The sequence below is a fragment of the Syngnathoides biaculeatus genome, chromosome 11 (genome assembly GCF_019802595.1).
Source record: "Syngnathoides biaculeatus isolate LvHL_M chromosome 11, ASM1980259v1, whole genome shotgun sequence".
NCBI classification, from domain to species: Eukaryota; Metazoa; Chordata; class Actinopteri; order Syngnathiformes; family Syngnathidae; genus Syngnathoides; species Syngnathoides biaculeatus.
In genome coordinates, this window is record NC_084650.1 from 17,873,061 (window position 1) to 17,894,399 (window position 21,339).

Below are 21,339 nucleotides of genomic sequence, written 5' to 3' on the forward strand. Positions count from 1 at the left end.
CTTGGAGTGAAAAGATGATGATCATGCCAGGGAAATTGATAAAAAACACGGGGTAAAAAACTGTTTCAGATGGGCATGGCTTGAAAAAAGTGTAACCGTGCAGATAGGAACGAGAACTGTATCAACATGTCTAACCAAACACATACAAAAAGTGGATGTTCCCGGCAAAGTGCTGTGCACTTCGTGTTCTGATATGATCAATTATGGAAACCGGGGAGCAAAAACTATCCTGGAGCATATCCAAACCAGGAAACATGAAGGTAAGTTGGAGGTAAATTTCTCAAATATTATATAATTGACAACTGTTAATACGATTCAGCCTTTCTGTAGCACTGGGCCTGTAGATCACGCATTTTCTTTTAGATTTCATGGTCTCTCTCTCATATATATAGATATATAAACAAATTACTTGTGTACTTATTTCATGTCTGAACTTTGGCAAAATTATTTTGGTTGTTTGGACTCATATTTTAAGTTTTCAAAATGTTAGGATTTCCCTGTATTTACACTCTTAGAAGTAACCAGAGGTCACCATTTAACAGTGTGATTTAAGAAAAAAAAAAAAAAAAATTGCAGAAGGCAGACATTTTCAGTTTTTCCAAATTGGTCATTACCATCCCTGATTACAGAAGCGAACAAATGTATTTTTGGAAATGTCTAGACAATGTTGTCTCCAGCGGTCTTTTGCAACATCAAACTGGGGCTTGTTGTCTACTGTGTTGAGTCCCCGCCACCTGACAGCACTTGTATTTCACATTTGCACTCACAAGTCGAAGGAACAAAATTTGCTGAACAAAAGCGCTCTTCTCGAAAAACTTTATTCAGTTGACTCAGAGACCTTATATTAAGACACCTGCAAAGTACTTTGAATTGTGAATAAAATGCACAAACGTTCTCATTTTTAAAAACGTTTTTGGGAGTTCAGAAGAGATAAAGAGCAAATAAATGTTTTCAATTTGGACGATGGGCAAAACGCATACGACACACACACACACAAAAAATCAGCCTCTCTGGAAATTACTGAGTGCTTGTGAACACATTTAACCAAACTGGATACCCTTCATTTACCCTGCCGACTTGTTTTCAGGAAGTAAAAAATACTTTTGGCCAGATAAGCGGGGTTCACCCTTAAGTCAATGATACCGTAGGTCACATATTGAGAGGATGATGAGCGTGGGGTAATTCTCCATCCTGTGCGGTTTTTGACCCAAGAAAGGTCACATAACATACATTAAGACAGCTTGCAAAAGTGAAATGTAATGAATGCCTCCTTTTCAAAGTTTTTGGAGCGATTTTTAAGGACAAATACAATGATTGTGTGTGTCAGAGGCCAAATCGCGTTACAAAAATATCCTTTTTTTTTTTTTTTAAATCTCTCTCCGTGTAGTCATGGTCTGAGTGTGTCCACTGTGAAGGGAAAAAATAAGCATAGCTGTCAGGTCTGATGCTTCCCAGGTGGGTTGTTATTTAATAAAAGTGGATATGAGCTGCCAGGCATCCGGTTGTAGTCACGGGCACTACACCTGAAAGTGGATTACGGCGCTTCCTGCTTCAGATCTTGTTTTCCACCTCTTATTTCGTCTGTCTGCATTCTCGAAAGAGGCAACGTTGTCTATTTTGACACCTTCCACGTCCACTCATGAGACATTTTTAGATGTTTGTAAACAAAATTTGCCAGGTTATACTTCGAGGTAGCAGAAAAGTGATTGACTCCCCCAGATGTCTACTTAAATGATGTTCTATACAGGCTTACTGTTCAGGGTGTCCAAATACACAATCGCAATTTCGGCTAGACGTCACGTTCCATCTGCGGAGCCTACCCGTCCCGCGACGCTCGAGCCAATCATTTTGAAGCGGGGTGCGTCTTGCTTCAACAAAAAATGTGGGATTTCCAAGAATGTCTGTGAGATGGGCTGTTCCCGTTCCGGGTGTCCGCTGTTGTAATTTGTTTCGTCTTTGTTTTTTGTGTTTTCTGAAATGTGTTCTGTCTCACTCGGAGATGATTTACCTGACGTAACATCGTCTTTTCAATTTCACACATCCAGAAAGGGTAAAATGATCATATCTCGTTTCTCAAGCTGCTTTGGTCAAATGGCGTAGAAGGATTTTGTTAACTAATGGTGGCTTTGGAGCTTAGCGCAAGTCGACGTGACGTCATGATGAAAAGTTGTTTTCTTCATCTCCTTGCTACAGCTGAACCCTTCACAATTCCCGTCATCCCCTCCTCCTCTCCGTCTCCTGTCTGGTTTGAAGGCCTGGAGATATCAGCTCGGCCCACCGGGACATCTCAGATGAATATTAAAGCGAGAGTCTCAGCGGGAGGACACTCTCTGGCTGCAGATGCATGTATTCCCTGCAAAAAGTCATCCCGAGTAATGAAAGATGGCAGACACTTTTGTGACACCGTGCGTGTGTGTGTCTGTTTGGGTTCATGCTGGTTCATGGAGGAGATCTACAAATTAAAACAGTTCCCAAGTGTCTGGTGGGTCAGAATAGCCCGAGAATTAAGAATCACAGCATCCTGTACAATGTTCTAAACGGCTGTTCAGAGCAGCTGTCCCATCTCAAGCAGTAGATCGACTTCTCTCATTCCTCCAATTGAGAGGTGTTGGAATGCAACTTTTCTTTACTATACGGACTATTGCGCCTGTATCCTGAGAAAAAATGAAAATCGGAAAAAGTTCGAGAGGACCGAGGTTCAAATCCCGGCCATACCTGTATGGCCAAACCTCGCTACTTGCTATGAAGGAGACTCGTTCAGATGTTTGGTTGACAGTAGAGCAGGGTGTGATCACATGTTCGGCTGATTACCGAGTGGTGTATGATAAATTGTGAAGCAAACTTGTTGATATGGAGGGGCATAATAATATTTGTTTGCAAAATTAGTTCACGGTGGATCTTTGACCAATCTCTGGTCTGTAAATTAGTTGACAGGGAGAATGATACGATCAGTTGTCCGGCAAAGTTGTAGGCACTGGATGTTTGACAAAATTCTTGACAGTGAGGGGTTTACAATTGCTTGATTAGGGGATTTTTTGACATAGATGAAGTAGGAAACGTTTTGTATGCTTGTTGATCGGGGAAAAATCAGTTGTCTGGGGAAATTCTTGGTGTGTGGGGGATTCAGTCAGTTATTCGGCATATTTTTTGATGCTGAGGGGGTACAAGTGGCTGCTCTGAGAATTTGCTCGTGTGGCACTGGGACAGTTTTAAAGAGTTCTTTGATCTTTGTCTGCAAATTGGTTGGCTGGGATGATGATTAATAATTCGTTCGGCAATGCTGTTGACATTGTGGGTTCATCGGTGGTTCAGCTAACTTGTTTATGGTGGAGGATGGTGCGGTTGGTTGTTTTGCAACGTTGTCCAATGGGAGGTTTGCGATTGGTTATCTGATCTTTGTTGTTTTTAACTGTTATTCTGTTATTCGATCAGTTCAGCTAATGCATTGAGGATGGTACCACGTCTAATCAATTATTCTGAAAGTAGTTGAGTGGTAGCCTTGTAAATGAGTGTTTGTAGACATTTGTATAATTTTCCACTACAGTGACCAAATAATGTGTGTGTAAGCAATTAAAAGGTCACCTTTTTGTAGCAAACTATATTTATTTGAACTTTGTTCAAATTTGTCTTGTTTGAATGTCTAAGAACTTGGTGGCTGGCGCCATTACCTCTTTTTTTTCCCCGTTTTGTTTTAGCTTTTGTGTCCCTACTTCCCGAGATCTGTCCTTTTCGCTGACATTTGCGCAAATGCTAAAGGGTCCGGGGCTGTTTGCCTTCACCCCCCACCACTCGCACCCCCGTGATGGAGGATGAGGAGTCTGGCTCGGAGCGCTCGGCATATGAATTCAGCTCGGGCCTGATTCATGCAGGGGATGAAATCCATCTCTGTGTGATGAGACAATGATTTGCCTAGCTCCATTGTGGCGACGGAGGGCCGAATTTGCATGTAAATGCATCGGGGAAATGATTTGGCGAGATGTTGTTGCCCCGCGCTCACCTCACGGTGCGTTTTTCTCTGCCGAATAAAACACATTTACATTTTAGATTTCAATTGAAGCACAGGTGAGGCTCTCGCAAGGACCAATGACGAGGTCGATGAAGAGGGGAATGAAAGGGAGGATCATATTTTAAAACAAACTGTCAGCCATCTGTTCCCAAGTTTCACTATCTGGGAAATTGATTACAAAGGTGATACTGAGGTGCGAAGGTACTCTTGTAGTTGTCTTTTTTGTTTGGGCAGGTTTCACAAACTTGGAAATTAACATTTGTGCAAAAATATACATTTTTGTTTATTGTCCAAAAATGTGCTTTTTTAAACACCCAGCCCCCAAAGCCAGTGCAATTTTCCATAATTAAATTTAGTTAAATTCCTGTCTCTCAAGATGCCATACCCCAAAAGAGACAAAAAAAAGTCCGCCATTTTGGTTTGAATCTATCATTTTTGGCTCAGTTCACTCAGTTTCAGCCCCCTGATAAAACAATTAAGACCCTAAAGAGACATTTACTTACCAACAGTAAATGTGGTAGGCATGTTTATCATGAGGAGACCCACAAAAAGCCTCAAGAAGCTTTTCTTGTGATGACATTTCTGGCTTTTCCAGGGTTCCTTCAAAAATGAGGTATGAGATTGATTACTACCACACACAGTATGAACTTTTTTCACTAAACAGAGGGCTGACACTAAATTGGAAACATTGAGTTTTTATTGTTCTGTCGGTGGATCTTAGTAGGAACTTTTGATCATTTGCCAAAAACATGAGAAATGAGTTTTAAAATTATCCCTAGAAAGCCAATTTCCCTGAGTAATTATCATTTGGTAGTCATGTCCATCTTGAGAATACCCACAAAAAAATCTTAAGCAGACATACCCTTAAATCCAGTCTGCCATTTTGGTTTGAAGCCATTTTAGGCTAAATTTGCTCAGTTGCTGCCCCCTTAATTATTTTAGAAATCCAGCCCCTACAGATACTTTCATTCACTAATATTACTTTTGTAGGGATGTCCATTATGAGTATACTGACAAAAACACAGGAAGTCTGCCATTTGGGGTTAAAAGCGGCCAGGAAGTGGAGAGGCCGGAGGTGTGGTGCAGCTGACACAACTGTGGAACTGAAGGCACTGAAGACTGGAGAAACGATCGTGGACTTCAGGAGGCGTCCTTCACCACAGCTGCCCCTCACGCTGTCCAATTGTCTTGTATCAACTGTCGAGACCTTCAAGCTCCTAGGAATTACAGTCTCTCAGGACTTATAGTGAGAGACGAACATCAACTCCATCCTCAAAAAAGCCCAGCAGAGCATGTACTTTCCTTAGCTTCGAAGGAAGCGTGGCCTGCCAAGGGAACGACACAGCAGCCATTGAATCACTACTGTGTACCTCACTCACAGTCTGGTTTGGTTCTGCTACAAAAAAGGACAAACCCCCTCTGCAACAGACAATTAACACTGCTAAAAGGATTGTCGGTACCCCACTACCCGTCCTTGAGGACTTGCATGTTACCAGAACTAAGACAAGAGCAGGCAAAAATCCTACCTTACTTTTAAATGCATGTTTTTTTTTTAAAAGAGAAACCCCCCACCCCCACACACACACACAAAACAGCCCCTCATCGGAAGCACTCCAGTAATGCAGCTGATGAATGCATGATCCCAAAATAATTAGCCTGATCAGCTCCCGTCTGCTCTGATTTGAGTTGGATCGATTGAGGCTGGATCAATAACAAGCTGCGAGAGCTTGTTAACCTCAGATGTGCTGATCCTCCTTTTATGGGCGCGTTAATCATCTCGTTTCAGGTGGAGGAGTTTAGCACGTGTCTCTGGACACTTGTCATTTTCATTTGAAGATGTTATTTGCTGTAAGATGATAAATTAGCCTCAATCAAAGGCACTCATCAGCCTCAACAATCAAACGTGGGGTTTAAGTAGTGAGAAAAAGCTCACAGCTACTCTTTAATAGTTCTTATTCTGCGTTGGTGATGTTAAGAAGCACCCACGCAGATAGCTAGTGACTGTTATAACATGCTAACCATGCTAGTTTGAGTATCAGCCCATACAAATCACAGCTCTTGATATTTCGGACACTTTTGCAAGCTAAAATCCTAAAAAGTGTTTCGTTCCTGTCGAACAAACGTAACAATGCTATCAAGTTTATTTTTTATTTTATTTTATTTTTTTTTTGCAGTTCAGAAGAATATTTCCTGATTATTAATAATGCTGATTAGAACCTATGGAAATGATTAATGGCTATGCTGATTTGTTGACTTGTTTGCATTGAGGACTTGCGTAGTACAAATTAGTAAGTATTAGTAGGGGAATGTAGCTAGGCATCAACTATTAGCTAACAACCAGTGACAGTGAAAGGTCATTTTGTGCTACTAAACAAAGGCCTTGTAATTTCAAAACCTTTGAAGAGGTCTGCATAATATTGATTAGTATATATGAACCCTAATGGTTAGGATAACTGACTTATTTTTAAGGTTTTTGGAGTACAAAAGTAATGCAATGCTTAAGAACACTTTTAAATTGCTATAAAATGCCAATTTGGAGATGAAATGGACAAAATGAGGAATCCCTGGTGAGGAAATCCAGAAAACGCCTTCTCCCACATCAACGTTGTCAGTGGACTTTGGAGCAGCAGCAATTTGACTTTGCCAAAGCGTTCCTGTGAGGAAGAGGCAGTGGAGCAGGCAGGCCATAAAAGGAAGCATCATAAGGACATTTCGATAATTCATCAGTGAGGTTATGATTCCCCACTGAGTTTAAGGGAGTTTGAGGTAAGTGTTTTGTCCTCACTCTCTGACGTGGAGCTTGTCCGCGTACCCTACCAACCTCTAAATGTAAATGTGGGGAATTATGAGGGTTCACAGTGGGGAAGGTAGTCTTTCGGCAGAGGCTGATGCTGCTCCAGGGAGGACAGCCACTTGAATATACTTATCTGGAGACGATCATAATGATCTGTCTTTTGATAAACTAAAAATATCTTTCATCTGTTTATCCAAATCTGTGTTGCGGGGGGATAGCTACACCAGCGAAGCCCAGCTGTCCCTCTCTCCAACCACTTCATCAAGCCATTCCGAGGGGGATCCCGAGGCTATTCCAGGCCAGCCGGGAGACATAGTTTTCTCTAGTGTGTCCCGTGTCATCCCCAGAGTCTCCTCCTGGTGGGACATGTCGGGAACACCTCGCCAGGGAGGCATGGAGGAAGCATCCTAATCAGATGCCCGAGCCACCTCATTTGGCTCCTCTCAATGCGGAGTAGCAGTTGCTTACATTGAACCCCTCCCTGATGTCTGAGCTTCTTACTCAATGTCTAAAGTAGAGGGAAACTCATCTTGACACCTTGTATCCGGGATCTTGTTCTTTCGGTCATGGCCCACAGCTCTTGATCATAGTTGAGCGTAGGAACGTAGATCAACTGGTAAATTAAGAGTTTGGCTTTTCAGTTTAACTCCTTCTTATCCACCTGCCAAGCTCCAGTTCCATTCTTCCCTCACTTGTGGACAAGACCCTGAGATGATTGACCCCTCTGTACAGGGCACTTAACCACGCCTCCTGAAGTGACGTCACGCCACGTGCGCTGACGTAAGACAAACAATAAAAAAGGCAAATACAATACAATACATTCTGAACTGAGACAGACTCCATGCTTCTGATTTCATTCAATCATTCACACGTAGCAATGTTATGCTAGCGGAGAACGTCTCAATCATTTATACGAGACGTGTATTAAAAATCAAATTTAGGGCATATCTTGGTGCAAACACAGTCTGGTTAAGCTTCTGGCCGCGAGCCAGCAAGAAATCGATACGTTTGTACAGTCCGATCATCGCTAAATATCGCTCAACAAAGAATTAAGTGTGTCAATCGTTCACACGTAGCAATGTTATGCTATCGGAGAACGTCTCATTCATTTATACGAGACGTGTATTAAAAATCAAATTTAAGGCATATCTTCGTGCAAACACAGTCTGGTTAAGCTTCTGGCCGCGAGCCAGCAAGAAATCAATACGTTTGTGCAGTCCGATCATCGCTAAATATCACTCAACAAAGAATAAGTGTGTCAATTGTTCACATGCAGCAGTGTTATGCTAGCGAAGAACTTCGAATTCATTTATACGAGACATGTATTGAAAATCAAATATAGGGCATACCTTCGTGCAAACATATGTGTTCCGGTTGATATTAGATGGATTTAGTTGATGATGCGGTCTTCCACAAAGTTTGACCCATCGAAGGCATTTTTCGTACTGGGTCTTCGGTTTTGGAAAGGGTACGAATCGAACTCCACCAACTAGCCTTTCAGGATACCAGTCGTCACTATTACAAAGTCAGTGACTACACCTCTTAACCATATTTTTTGTAAAACAACCCAAATACGCGATAAAACGCTAACTAAACCTACACTGGACCATTCAATGTTGTCAGAGAAAATGGCGGGAGCAAAAACGGGCTTTGGTCGATGCAGATCTCTGGCCTCTGATTTGTCAGTGACGCGGATTGCGCAATATCCACGGAGGGGTCAATTGAAGTCCTCCACATGGGGCATGTCCCCTAGGATCGTAAGTTTAGGCCCCTTTGCCAGTTTTTGGCAGCATCGAATTCGATCAGAATCAGACTCATCTTTATTTGGCAAGTACGTCAAAAACACAAGGTATTTGTCTCCGATAGTTGGAGCTGCTTTAGTAAGACAGCAGAGACTTCATTGACAGAGAATATTTGGAGATATAAAGACTGTTAAAAAAAAAAAAAAAAGTTTGGAGTACCGGTAATAAAATGTTGCTCATAATCTGTTAATATCGGTCCAATTGGTTTTTGACTGTAATCCAAAAAGATGCAGAATTCTTTAGCAGAACATTTTGAACGACTGACTAAAAAACAGAGTGCCTGGAAAAACTCACGTAGGCATTGGGAGAACTTGCAAACTCCACACAGGCAAGGCTGGGATTTGAACCCCAGTCCTCAGAACTGTGTCACAACTGCTCCACCATGCTGCCCCAGTTTTCGCTTAGCAACAGAATCTTTGGTTGGCATATCTATCATGTGTGTAGCCCCACAAAAGGTCTCAAGAAATCATCCATGAAATATTGACATGATTTGTTTGTTGGGACAATTCAGCCCCCAAAGCCAGTTTTACTTCGTCATGAAATTTGGTAAGCATATAACATCTCGTAGAGTCACAAAATCTCTGAAAGCCAGGCTTGAAAAGAAACAGGACAGATCCCGTTTTGCTTTACAGCACTCATTTTAAGTTCATTTTAGCTCATTCCTTTGATGGTGTGGCAGGTTGGCAAAGTTTTATGACTGAATTACAGAAGGTCAGAAGGTGACAAGTTGTCTAATGCAAAAGTCATATTGTGCAAAAAATGTTTTGGAGGTACTTGTGTAACAAACTCATGGGTCAAACTGTTTTAAACTGTCGATTCCAGTTAATTTGGTGCAGTTTGGCATCGTCTCGATATAGATGACTTCCCATTAATGATTGATGAATAATGAAATCTCACCAATAACACGCCGGGAATTGTGCCTCGCATCTGCCGGCAGGTGTCAACTTCTTTCCACGACACACGTGCACAAAAAAAAAAAAAAAAAAAAAAACTTTCCCCTGAATAAGTGACCGTTTTGACGTAAAGGTGGATGAATATAGATGCGCGTGCAGCACCTTCTGTCACTGACTGCCTCGTCCATTTTTCTCCATTAGAGGTCTGCGGGGTGAATTAGGCTGTGCATCTGTTGCAGGTCATGTCTGCAACTGTCAACAGCAGCATTAGCGTACAAAGCGGGGTTGGTGTTTATGCTGGCCAGCCAGGTTGGATGCTTCAATTCACAGCTGCACACGATTCTGGATGTCCCTCCCTCTCTTCCACCTTTTCGCCTGTGTCCTGACTTCCTGCCTGTTTACATCGATGTAGGGCTTGGTTCTACTCATCAATAGATGCTAATTTCCTGATCACAAAAACGCAGGCAGTTCTCTTTATCTTAGCATAAAACAAACATATATCATTTTTTTTTTTTTTTTTTGCTGGAAACTTGTTCTTTTTTCAAGAAATTGTACTATATGCTCCTTTACCTCTATACTGCTCTAACACTTGAAAGTCGCCCAGGATATCAATACAGGATTCACCTATCACAAAATAAGGTCTCTGATCGTTTTTCCTCAAAAATCAAATTTCTGATTTTAATTACCAGTAATTTAAATTGCTGATAGAAAAAGGAAATGAGAATCAAATGTTTAAATATGTAGTCATTCATTTTCCTTACCACTTATCGTCATTAGGGTCGCAGGCGTGCTGGAGCCTATTCTAGCTATATTCGGGTGAGAGGTGGGGTACACCCAGAACTTGGCACCAGCCAATGGCAAAGCACATAGACAGACAACCATTCACATTCATGTTCACACCGATTCACACTTATCAAATTAGAGTTTTCGGTTAACCTACCACACATATTTTAGGACGTGGGAGGAAACGGTACCTGTAGAAAACCCATGCAAATTTGAGGAGAATATATAAACTTCACACAGGCAAGGTTGAATTTGAAACTGGGTCCTGAGAACTGTGAGACTGCCTCTGTGTGGCTAATTTAATTTTTTTTTTATTCCTCCCGATATTAACCATGCTTTGAAACCAGATTGGAGACTCTAAATTGCCTTGAGGTGTGATTGTGAGTGGGGCTTTTTGTCTCCATGTGCCCTCCGATGGGCTGAAAACCAGGTCAGGGTGTACCCCGCCTCCTGCCTGTCGACAGCTGGGATAGGCTCCAGCACGCCCCGCGATACGATAGGATACGCGGCAAAGAAAATGTATAGATGTTGTATCGTAATACAATCTTTAGCTATGGCAAAATATGTAGAGAGTATCATTTTAACCAAGTGACTATTTTGTTGTTAAAGTAATCACACAGAAAACTTTACAGTTTGCGTCTTCTAGTTTTGCAAATTTTCTCACCAAATATATATGTATATGTGTACCAATAAAGCATCGGATTTCATAGGACACGCGCGACAAAATCACCCAACTTCCACGAAATCCCAGGTCCATTAAGTCTGCGTCTGTTTGTCTTCTGTTTTGTCTATAAAAAGCTTGCGGTAAAAACCCATATGAGGGACAAACTCACATTTTTTAGCATTCACTTGGGTCAACGGAACACTTGATGACTCATTCTTATTTATTACGCCGTCAAAGTGTGTTGGGATGTTGTTGCAAAGCACTCTCTTATTGCTTAGTCAGTGCAGTCGATAAGCTAGTGCGGCATGGCAGTAAAAAAGTAGTAAATCATCTGCATAATTAACTCAAGTTGAACCCCTTGAAGTCGTTAAAGATCAGACTGCTTTCACACCGTCGAGTATTGGACTGGGGAAAATGGTCCAAATCACCCCTCACGGATTTCGTTTAAAATCCGGGCCCCAAAGCCAGGTTCATTGAACAACATGACATTTGGTAGAAATGACGCATAAACACACAAACAACAAAAGTCTTCATGAGTCATCAACTAAAATAAGCCTCAATACTCCAGAAGATTTTTATTCTGATTCGTGCCAAATATAACCCTCGTTTCTGAGACAAATTGTCATTTTAAGGATAATTTCCAAAGATCCTTCCCAGTAACTCCCCCTCCCTCCCCCCGATTAAGTTCACCTCAATGCCAGTTTGAGTAATGTGGAAAAATTTGAGTAGACCTACAAAAAGTCTCAACAAGCTATGCCTGAAATGTCTCAGCCAATTGCAGACAAATTTGAACCTACTGTATGAGACAATTTGTCAAGATTTCATTTTCTGTCAATCTCTGCGTGTGAGCTTGGCAGAAAATTTGAAGGACTCTAGAAATAATGTTGGAAGCGCCACCACACTTTTTTTTTTCCTGAAAATTCAGCCCCCAACCAAGTTTGACTTGGCAACTTGACATTTTATACTCCAACATTTTTGCTTTGAAATAGAAATTCTGAGGTAATTTTGCAGGTTTCCCTGAAAAAGTCTCCGATAGCTCCGAAGTCCAGCAGGTCACAGTCTGGTATTTTTCACAATTCAACCCCCTAAGCTATTTTGACTTGGCAACATGAACTTTGGTAAGGAAGTCTATGACCAGACCTGCAAAAAATTCTTAGACCTTGTCTGAAAAGACACTGGAACTCTCGCTATTTCTGTTTGGAGCAAACATTTGTTGTCAAGTCCAGGGATCCCTACCTTCTAGATTATTTTTCTTAAATAAAAATGTAGCCGCGAAAGTTGGTTCTACATGGCTGAAATTTGGTAGTCGTGTGTTATAAGTGTACCCACAAAAATGTTCCAGTAGGGATGTGTGTAATTGATTGATAAACATGTTCCAAGACAACATGCACAAAAGTACTCAGGAAGGCTGCGATCTTGCTTTGAGACGACCATCTTCTCCATTTTAGGGTCATTTTCTGATGAACTCAGATTTTGACCGATATGTTTGGCGTTGCAAACAATTTCTCCCCAAGATCATTTGTCCTGGAACTAAAAGATTTTCTAATCATTGATTCCAGCCGGTGCTTACCTTGAACAACATATAAACCCTCAGCCGAGTTCATCTCCTCCGGGCTGAGCTTTACACTTTGTCTAGGCTGCTCGTTCGATACTTTTGATGCGGACAAGCTTTGCTTTCCATGTGAATCTGAGGCGCTGATGCCGGGAAAGCAGCGCAATGAACTCTGGGAGCTTGCCGGCGGAGGAAGGTGGGAGTCATCGTGTGAGTCGTTCCGCTTCGGCTGCAAGGAAATGCCACCGAGCTAGTAGAAGGCTCATAAATACTCTCAAGGACCGCGGCTTTACGACAAGTCAATAGGTGCTGTTATTAATGCACACACACACACACACACAGACTTAAGCAAATAAAAAAAAAAATGTATGTCAGCTGAATATGCAGATGTCTGCTGTCAAAATTTAAATCACCAATCGTGGCGGTACATAAACACGAATGCCAGGCTAACAGAAAAGGCGGCTGGGATGTGATGTGGTGGTGGTTAGTGCTAGGAACAGAACATGGATTGGGGTTTGATGTTTTTAGAGATTGAGGTCAGAGTTAGTGTTTCACATTACAGGTAAAATTCAGGATTACAGTTTAAATTTTTTGTTTAATATTTGAAGTGGAGGTATGGTTCCAAATTAGGGTTTGAAGTAGGGCTGCAGGATATTTTGCCTGAGCATCGTCATTGGACTATACGTGTGTGCAATCATCACTTAGCAGGGTCTGCTGCGATGTTGGTGTACTGTAGTATACTATAATATGATAAACTTCAACTTTATTATTTTTATATACATATTATTTAAATTTAATATGGAATGAGACCAGCAGATGGACCTGCAAGGAGATAGTCTACATTCTTCAAAATGAAACATGGCAGCTGCGGGGAGTGCGGGAGGTGCTTTCAGGGACACCACGTAAATGAGAGCGCTTGTTCTTTTGTAATTCATTACATAATCGTAAAGATTGATTATGAAAATTGTTTATCAGATGGCTTTAGTTAATACACTTCACGATCGCACCGTGATAGCATAAGATTCATTTTCTTTTGTAATAATTCCTCATTTAAAAAATACCATATATGGGTATTAGTCCATTGATAGTACACCCCCCCCCCCAACAACAACAAAAAAAAAACTAGTTTTTGCATCGGTGAACTTGGTTGAAAATTTTGAATTATGAACTATGAGTTGAAGTAGTTCATTTTTGGAACGATGACCTTTGAACTAGTTCATGTAGAAATGAACTCTCCTAACACTGTTTCGGTATGAGCTAACATCACAATACGTAAAAGAACAAAAATATTGCCTTGCTATTTTTCCCCCCTAATATCGTGCTGCCCTAATTTGAAGCCTGGGTTAGGGTTTCAAATTTTGGCTTCGCTATTCCTCGTGGCTTCAAAGCTACTTTAAAAAAAAAACAAAAAAACTCCAACTACACTGGAGTAGACGAGGACAACTCTGGCCACGTCTGAGTGCTCTCTGCGAGTGCTAATCTGATTTGAACGTCACAGACGCTCCGTACGCCCGCCGCCACTGAATTTCCTGGCTGCAATTGGAGGCTAATGGGGAGAAGGTCTGCGTAATTGTCTCTCCATTAGCCACTCGGTCCCCGCCTAATTGGCCGGCCCGGCCCTGGCAATTTAGTTAGCCGTTGCCAAGGTAATTACGCTGGCCAGCTTTGATATAAGAATAACAGCCGCCCGGGGTCTACCATCCAACCTTGTTTTTTTGCTGTTTTGTCCGTTGGCCAAAGTGTGTCGGCGTGGCAACAGCAGTGTACTTCATCCGGTCCTTCGTTCTTGTAAGATTTTAAAAGAGATAGATAGCCTGTGTGGAGATTGCATGTTCTCCCCGTGCCTGCGTGGGTTTTCTCCGGGGACTCCAGTTTCCGCACACATCCCAAAAACATGAAATATTAATTGGACACTCTAAATTGCCCTTAGGTGTGATTGTGAATGCGGCTGTTTGTCTCAATCTGCCCTGCGGTGGGCTGGCAACTTGTTTGGGATGTACCCCGACTCCTGCCCATTGACAGCTGGGATAGGCTCCAGTACTCCCGCACCCCTTGTGAGCATAAGCGGCTAAGAAAATGGATGGATGATTTGAGGCCAGGTTTAGGAATTCACATTTTTGTTTGAAGTTTGGGGTAGGGTTCCAAGCACAAGGTCGCGGTTGGAAACCGGGGGTTAGGATTTTAAATTAGGGTGTCAAGTTTTCTTTGTGGTTTGAAAGTGGAGTTAGATTCTGAGCTCATTGTTTCACAGTTTTGTTTTAAGGTAGCACCCTGTTTAGGGTTTCAAAATAAGAATTAAAATCTCTAAGGTTGAAAATTGGACTTTGAAGTTTAGGTTTTCGTTTTTAAACCAAGGTTCTTTTGCCAACATTTGGGTTTGAAGACAGGGTTACAGTTTGAAAATATAGTTTCAAGTGCAGCTTTTGGCTTCAAGCAAGAATCAAGATTTTGTAGTCTGGTTTATGGTTTCAAATTATGGGGAAGTTTGGGATTTCACATTTAAATTCCAAAATTGTTAGGGTTTCAAATTACGGTTAAAACCCTTGTTTCCTGTTTCAATCCAGAGATGTGGTTTCAATATCGAGTTTCATATCTGGGATATGATCAAAAACATCGGGTTAGGATTTCAAATTAGACTTTCAAATATGGATTATTGTTTGAGACAATAATTTAGGGTTTCAAGACGAAGCCAGCGTTCGGGTTTTAAATTTAAGTTGGAACTATCTGTTAGGTTTTTCAAAGGAAGGTTTTGGGTTGCAAATTAGGGTTTGATGCTTCATATTAGGATTTCAAGTTAGGGTTAATGTTTGATGGTCCTGGTTACATTTGAGGTTTTGAAGCAATACAGGATACCTAAAAATTATAGCTACCCCGAGTTGATCAGCAAACGTTGTTTTGCCGGTGTGTGTTGTTCCGAAACCTGTCACCATGGTAACCGTGACGATGCATTTCATTTGGTCCTTCACGCCTGCAAGATTTACAATTAGATTGAAACAAGTGCAAACAGCATCTGTTCGGTGTCACCTGTTGCAGGGCTGAATTTGCTTCAATTGGCACATAACACATTCAAGTAGATCCCATAATTCCCATCAGGTGGCCACTTCGGCTCATTTGTTCATCCAGATTTTGCACAAACAACTAAGTTGAGACTAAAAAGCAATACGAGAGCGTATCAAGCATCCTGCCATTACAAAGATGACTTGAATACCTATCCAACGGAGTGCAGATGAGGTTCAATAATCCCAAGAGTTACTTACCCATTCAAGTTAGGGTCCCGAGACAAAGGATTTCAGTTTCATATGAGAGTTGTGGAGGAAGGGCTCCCGTTTCAAATTAGGGCTTCAAGCCAAGGAAAACACGGAGTTGTTTGCTAAGATTGATCATAGCTTTAGCTGATTTAATAAACGTAATGTAATTTCAGTTACCTTAAAAAAAATCACGTCAAAAACGTTTTTTTTCCAGTGTTGTTGTTATTTCATTTGCTCTGAATAGCTGTTATTTTTTAGATAGCCTGTCTAGCTTTCCTCAGCATTTTCATAATTCAAACTATCTTTCATCTAAGTACAAATGGCAGCTCCATCCTCAGCACACCTTCTACCACTATACTCACTCTCTCGCCTCTGAGCATGTCCAAACCATCGAAGTCTGCTCTCTCGAATCTTGTCTCCAAAAGATCCAACTTTGGCTGTGCCTCTGATTAGCTCGTTTCTCATCCTATCCAACCTGCTCAGTCCTGGAGAGAACCTCAACATCTTCATTTCTGCCACCTCCAGTTCCGCTTCCTGTCGTCTCTGATCCGTACATCATGGCCGGCCTCACAACTGTTTTATAAACTTTGCCCTTCGACCTTGCAGAGACTCTTCTGTCACATAACACACCAGACACCTTTTGCCAGCTGTTCCACCCCGCTTGGACCCGTTTCTTCACTTCTTTACCACATTCACCATTGCTCTGGATTGTTGACCCCAAGTATTTGAAGTCGTCCACCCTCGCTATCTCTTCTCCCTGTACAGGGGAGAAATGGTGTCAGAATTCAATCGAACAATAAGACCAGCCCCTTCTTGAGTTGAAAACTGTAATATTGTGTCATATGAAAAATGCACTATAAAATATAAATAATGTAATCATTTAAAGCATCACTGAATCAAACAATGGCATTTTTTTTAATTTTGGGCATATTTTGGGAGAAGCATCTTTTTTAAATTTTTCTTAGCCAAATAAAGTATTAATATGAGATATGCATAATTGACCAGCTGCCGCAATTACTGCTCTTCAAGAAACTGCCGTTAAGATAGAAAAATAATCAAAATGAGGAGATTTTTTTTTTTTATATTGTATTAGCTCAACCTTTTTTGGGGGGAGTTTGATTGCTTAAATAAATCATTTTCCAGTGACTAAGTAAGTGAGTGACTTCTTTTGTCATGATGATTGGTGTTGTTCACAAAATTAACTTCTGAATAAAACAGCTACAGAAGTAAACATCAATATTTTTACAGAAAGGGAAATACAAATTTAAATCAAAATTGAGGCCAAGGTTGTGGTTTCAAATTATGAATTCAAACCAGGGTTAAGGTTTTACGTTTCTAATTAATTTTAGGGATTCATGCCAGGTTTAGGGCTTTTAGTAATGTTCTTACAAGTTTTAGGGTTTCAAGCCCAGTGTAGAATTTCTCATTTGGGCTTGAAGAATGGGTCAGGGATTCGCATCACGATTTCAGTCGGGCTTAGGTTTTCAAGCAAAGGCGTCGGTTTCTTTCCAAGGCTGGGGATCTAAACAAGGGTGATGGTTTCATGGTTCCAAGTTTAGAGGGTCGCATTCAGGATTTAAGACAGGGTTAGGGAATACAATGGTCTAGATTGGAAGAGAAAGGGAGTAGGGTTTATTTTAAAGGAAGTGTTCTTGGAGGTGAAAAGAGTATCAGATCAAGTGATCATGTTGAAACTTGAAATTGAGGGTGTTATGAATAATATACCAGCCACGATGTACATATTAGAGACAGTGGCACTGAAAATACAACCGGAAGCAGAGCTGGATCTGGCGAAAATAAAGATGTTGAGGTTCTCTCTAGGACTGAGCAGGTCGGATAGGATTAGAAATGAGCTCATTAGAGTGACAGCCAAAGTTAATGTTTTTGAGACCCAGTGAGAGAGAGCAGACTTCGATGGTTTGGATACGTTCAGAGGAGAAAGAGAGCGAGAGTGAGTATATTGGGAGAAGGGAGATGAGGATGGAGCTGCCAGTCAAAAGAGCGAGAGGAAGACCAAAGAAAAAGATGTTGTGAGGGAAGACATGAGGGCTGGAGGTGTTAAGAGAGGAAGATGCAGGCTCACATGGAACAAAGATGACACGCTGTTGCGACAACTAATAGGACAAGCCGAAAAGGCGAGGGAACATACTTGGCATACAAAGTTGATTCAGATTCTAAAAAGGCCCATGAGCGTGTATTCACTCTTGACAAGTATGTAACAATTGCAACCTTGGTTCGATTTCTCCATTTGTCCATTATTCCGACAAAATCAAATCATTCTGTCAAAGAAAACTCGTAACTTCCACAATGCCTTGTTACATGATTGGTGTTTCGTTTCACATTGTGATTGACTGCCCTAGTGTAGCTAAATATCTACTACGACCAGATTGCGTTGCTGTACTTGGTGTTACTGTGCTGTACACTACCCTTCCAACTCCAAACTGGCTCACGCTTCTCCTACCCCAGTGAGGATGGATCACTGCTGGTGGTTGCGAAGATGTGTTAAATTTTACATAGGCAGCGTAGATACATTTCTACTCCAACCAGATTGCGTTGCTCCTCTTGATGTGTCTGTGCTGTAACAGAAAAGGACAAGTTCACCTGTCACACTCCTGTTCCTTACCTAGCACCCCCATCTTTACACTACCCTTCCTCTAAACCAGCTCATGCTCCTCTCACCCCAGCGAGGATGGATCATTTCTGGTGGTTGAGAAGATGTGATAAATTTTACATGGATTCTCTTTCAAGTGTCAAGACATAAAAAGAAAGCTGCCTTGTGTTTTATTCCTTACGTGTTCACTGAAGAAGAAGGAAAAGTCTGATAAAGGAGGAGGACGACCAGGACGACAGGTCAGACAAGGCGATGATGTAAGACCAGGACAACGAACTCATGAACTGTCAAAGTGGCGCATGTGTCATCATGGGTTAGCTGTTCAACTTTGACCCAAAGTCCTGAAAGATCCTCGTGCCCTAAATCATTCAAAAGCCAGAGTGGTATTCTTGGTGTAATGTCTGAGAATTTTTTTCCAGACAGTTGTGGAGCTGATCTGCTGAGAAATGTGGAAAAATAAAAACAAATAATCTAGGGTCATAAATTATTCAGAGTCAATAGGTTTCCTATTGTGATATATGACAAACAAGTACAATCAGAGCTGCTCCCAAAAAGTAAAAAAACAAAATCTGTTGTGATGAATTAATTTAAATCAATAGGATTCTTATGACTTGCTTTGATCCTTACCTAAACGTCGACTGACTAAAAACAAACCCCTCTGTCTTATTTTGCTTGTACGAGTGTGGAGGTCCTTAGGAAAGAAACTGGAGCTAATTGGCAATTTTCATTTGAGCCACTTACCAGTTTATGCAGACCTTTCAAAAAGCAGGAAATCAACCGGAAACTGATTTTGTCATCATTGGCAAGAACAGGCAGACCTGGTGAATGTAGTTCGTTAGGGATCTGGACATCACTTGCATATGGAATTCACATTTGATACGAAATCCTGAAATTATTTTGCCTCTAACTATTAAAAATAAAGAAAATACTTGGTCTTACGTTTAATATGTTGTGCTGCTGAAGCACTCAGCCTTTTCTTGTTATCTTTGAGAGCTCACCTGGGCTTCAGGGGTTCGGTTTTGACCGGAGGAGGACGTAATGACTGTGTCACGACACCCTATGGAGAAGAAGAAGATCCCCTCCCCAAGTGGGGGTTCCTCACCTGAACCCTCACAGGGTTTGCCTTTCTGTTGCTGGATCGCTAGCGGCGGCTAGCGCTCGTCTTGCCTGCCGCTTGCATCATTGGCCTCACGTTGGCCTCTTCCACTTTTCTCCCTTTCAGGCATGCAGATGATCCTCGACAAGAGAATGAAAGGGTGAAAAGCGGGATGAAGGAGCTGACCCTGTCCCAGATACAATCACACCAGGCCCTTGACCTCCTTGATGAAGTCAAGCAGAGAGGATTATGGGAGACTTTGATGAAACCTGCTGAAAGGAAAGTCATTATTGTGTTCGTGCACACTCACACGATCAAAGCAACAACGTCAATGCTTCTTCAAGGTTGGAAAGAAACATCAAGTGCTCCTCATGCATCACGCCCTGTTCGTGAAATACGGCGCAAACGGACAGGACGTGGTTTAAAGATGGGACAGAAACCGACACAACACACGCAGAGACCTTCTAGGGGAGCACTGCCACAATAACAGCAGCGGGTGTTGAAAACATCCATAGAAACAAAACGCAAAGTCAGGAAACAAACAAACTGGTTCGAACCTGGTTGAAGAACCTTGAGATGAAAGATAATCCTGTATACTTTAGTGTTTATTATCCCTAGCTTAGCGACATCTACGGCTGGTATTAGCTAGGACGCCACCAGGTGGAATTTCCTCAGCACATCTTGGTTATTTCCGATAGCCGTTTTTACTCGCCACCTAATATTTAGAACTGAAAAAACCTGATTGAAAATGAATAAAACATTATTCAAAATGAAACATCGAACCATCCCATTGCCTCCATTCAACTTTTGCAGACCACCAGTGCTTGGTTTAGCTTGAAATCAATAGTTTTTTGTTTTTTTTTTTTTTGTCGGTTTTGTTTGCTTTTTTTTTCATTTTTTTTATTTTTAGTTTTAACAGCGGTGCAGTGCTTTTGTGTTTTACTTGAACTCCGGTTAGCAAACCAGCCAAGGTTCTTCTTGACATGAATGGCAGGACTCGACCCAGGTCGTTGATTCCCATCCAGGAGGACCTGGTCTGTGTCAGCCTTCTGTCAATCAAAAGCTGCCTCGTGTTCTGCATCAGTCTGCCATTTTGTTCTGACGCCCAAGGCAACGGCTGACCGAGATGATCTGAAAGTCAGAGAGTGATTTCTCGGAAAAAAGATTTCAGCACAGATGAATGTCTGACTTTTAAAACCAGTTGTGACAATGTTGGATGAATTTAGAGGTGTGATTTCCACCCCCTCCCCATCTTTTAGTTGTCCATACTTACGTCCACATTTTCTTCTTTTCACTTCTTCTGGCTGTCCCAGTACTCTTGTTCATCTCATTTACCTGCATTTTGTTGCCCGTCACATCCCGTAGGTGTGGCAATACTTGTATTCCAGAATTTTTGTACACAATTTCTTCACATTTCCCTTCCTGTCTGTTTCCCAATTTGGGCCGCGCGGAATCTGCCGTTTCTCCTCCGGGGTCCGACGAGGGTGGGTGCGGGGTTGCGCGGCGGGGGAAGTGTGTAAAAAAATGAGAGCGAACGAAGGCGAGTCGGCGGATCATAGTCGACATGAGCGGAGCCAAAGAGGCCGAGGGCGCCGGCGTAACAACGGATAGCAGCAACTTGTTCAAAGGCAGTTGATGAAAAATGAATGTTAAATGGTGTGGAGAGCTGTTGGGGCGCTCAGACAGTCGTGAGCACATCAAACACCTCTGCTGTATCTGCGTCTTTTTTCAAAAGTGCTTGCAAATCCTTTTGAGGCGAGCCACACAGACGCATTAAAACCACTTTGAACTGTTAAATTGTTCCCAGCGACATGGACGAGGCGAAACAATTTTTTTTTTTTTTCCTTCTCTTCTGCGTTTGAGAATAGATAAACAACGGCGATGTTAAAT

The 21,339-nt window shown here is 41.7% G+C and overlaps 1 long non-coding RNA gene across 2 annotated transcripts in view; it reads left to right on the top strand.

Moving 5' to 3' along the window:
* LOC133508886 (uncharacterized) overlaps positions 1 to 21,339 on the top strand; it is a 55,057-nt gene that overhangs the window by 15,359 nt on the left and 18,359 nt on the right. Inside the window, exon 3 of one of the 2 annotated variants that reach the window (XR_009797174.1) lies at positions 19,576 to 20,155. The exons of the other annotated variant lie outside the window; for it this stretch is intronic. This is a non-coding gene — a long non-coding RNA (uncharacterized LOC133508886). Of the gene's footprint in view, positions 1 to 19,575; positions 20,156 to 21,339 lie in introns of those variants that run through there. 2 annotated transcript variants of the gene reach the window in all.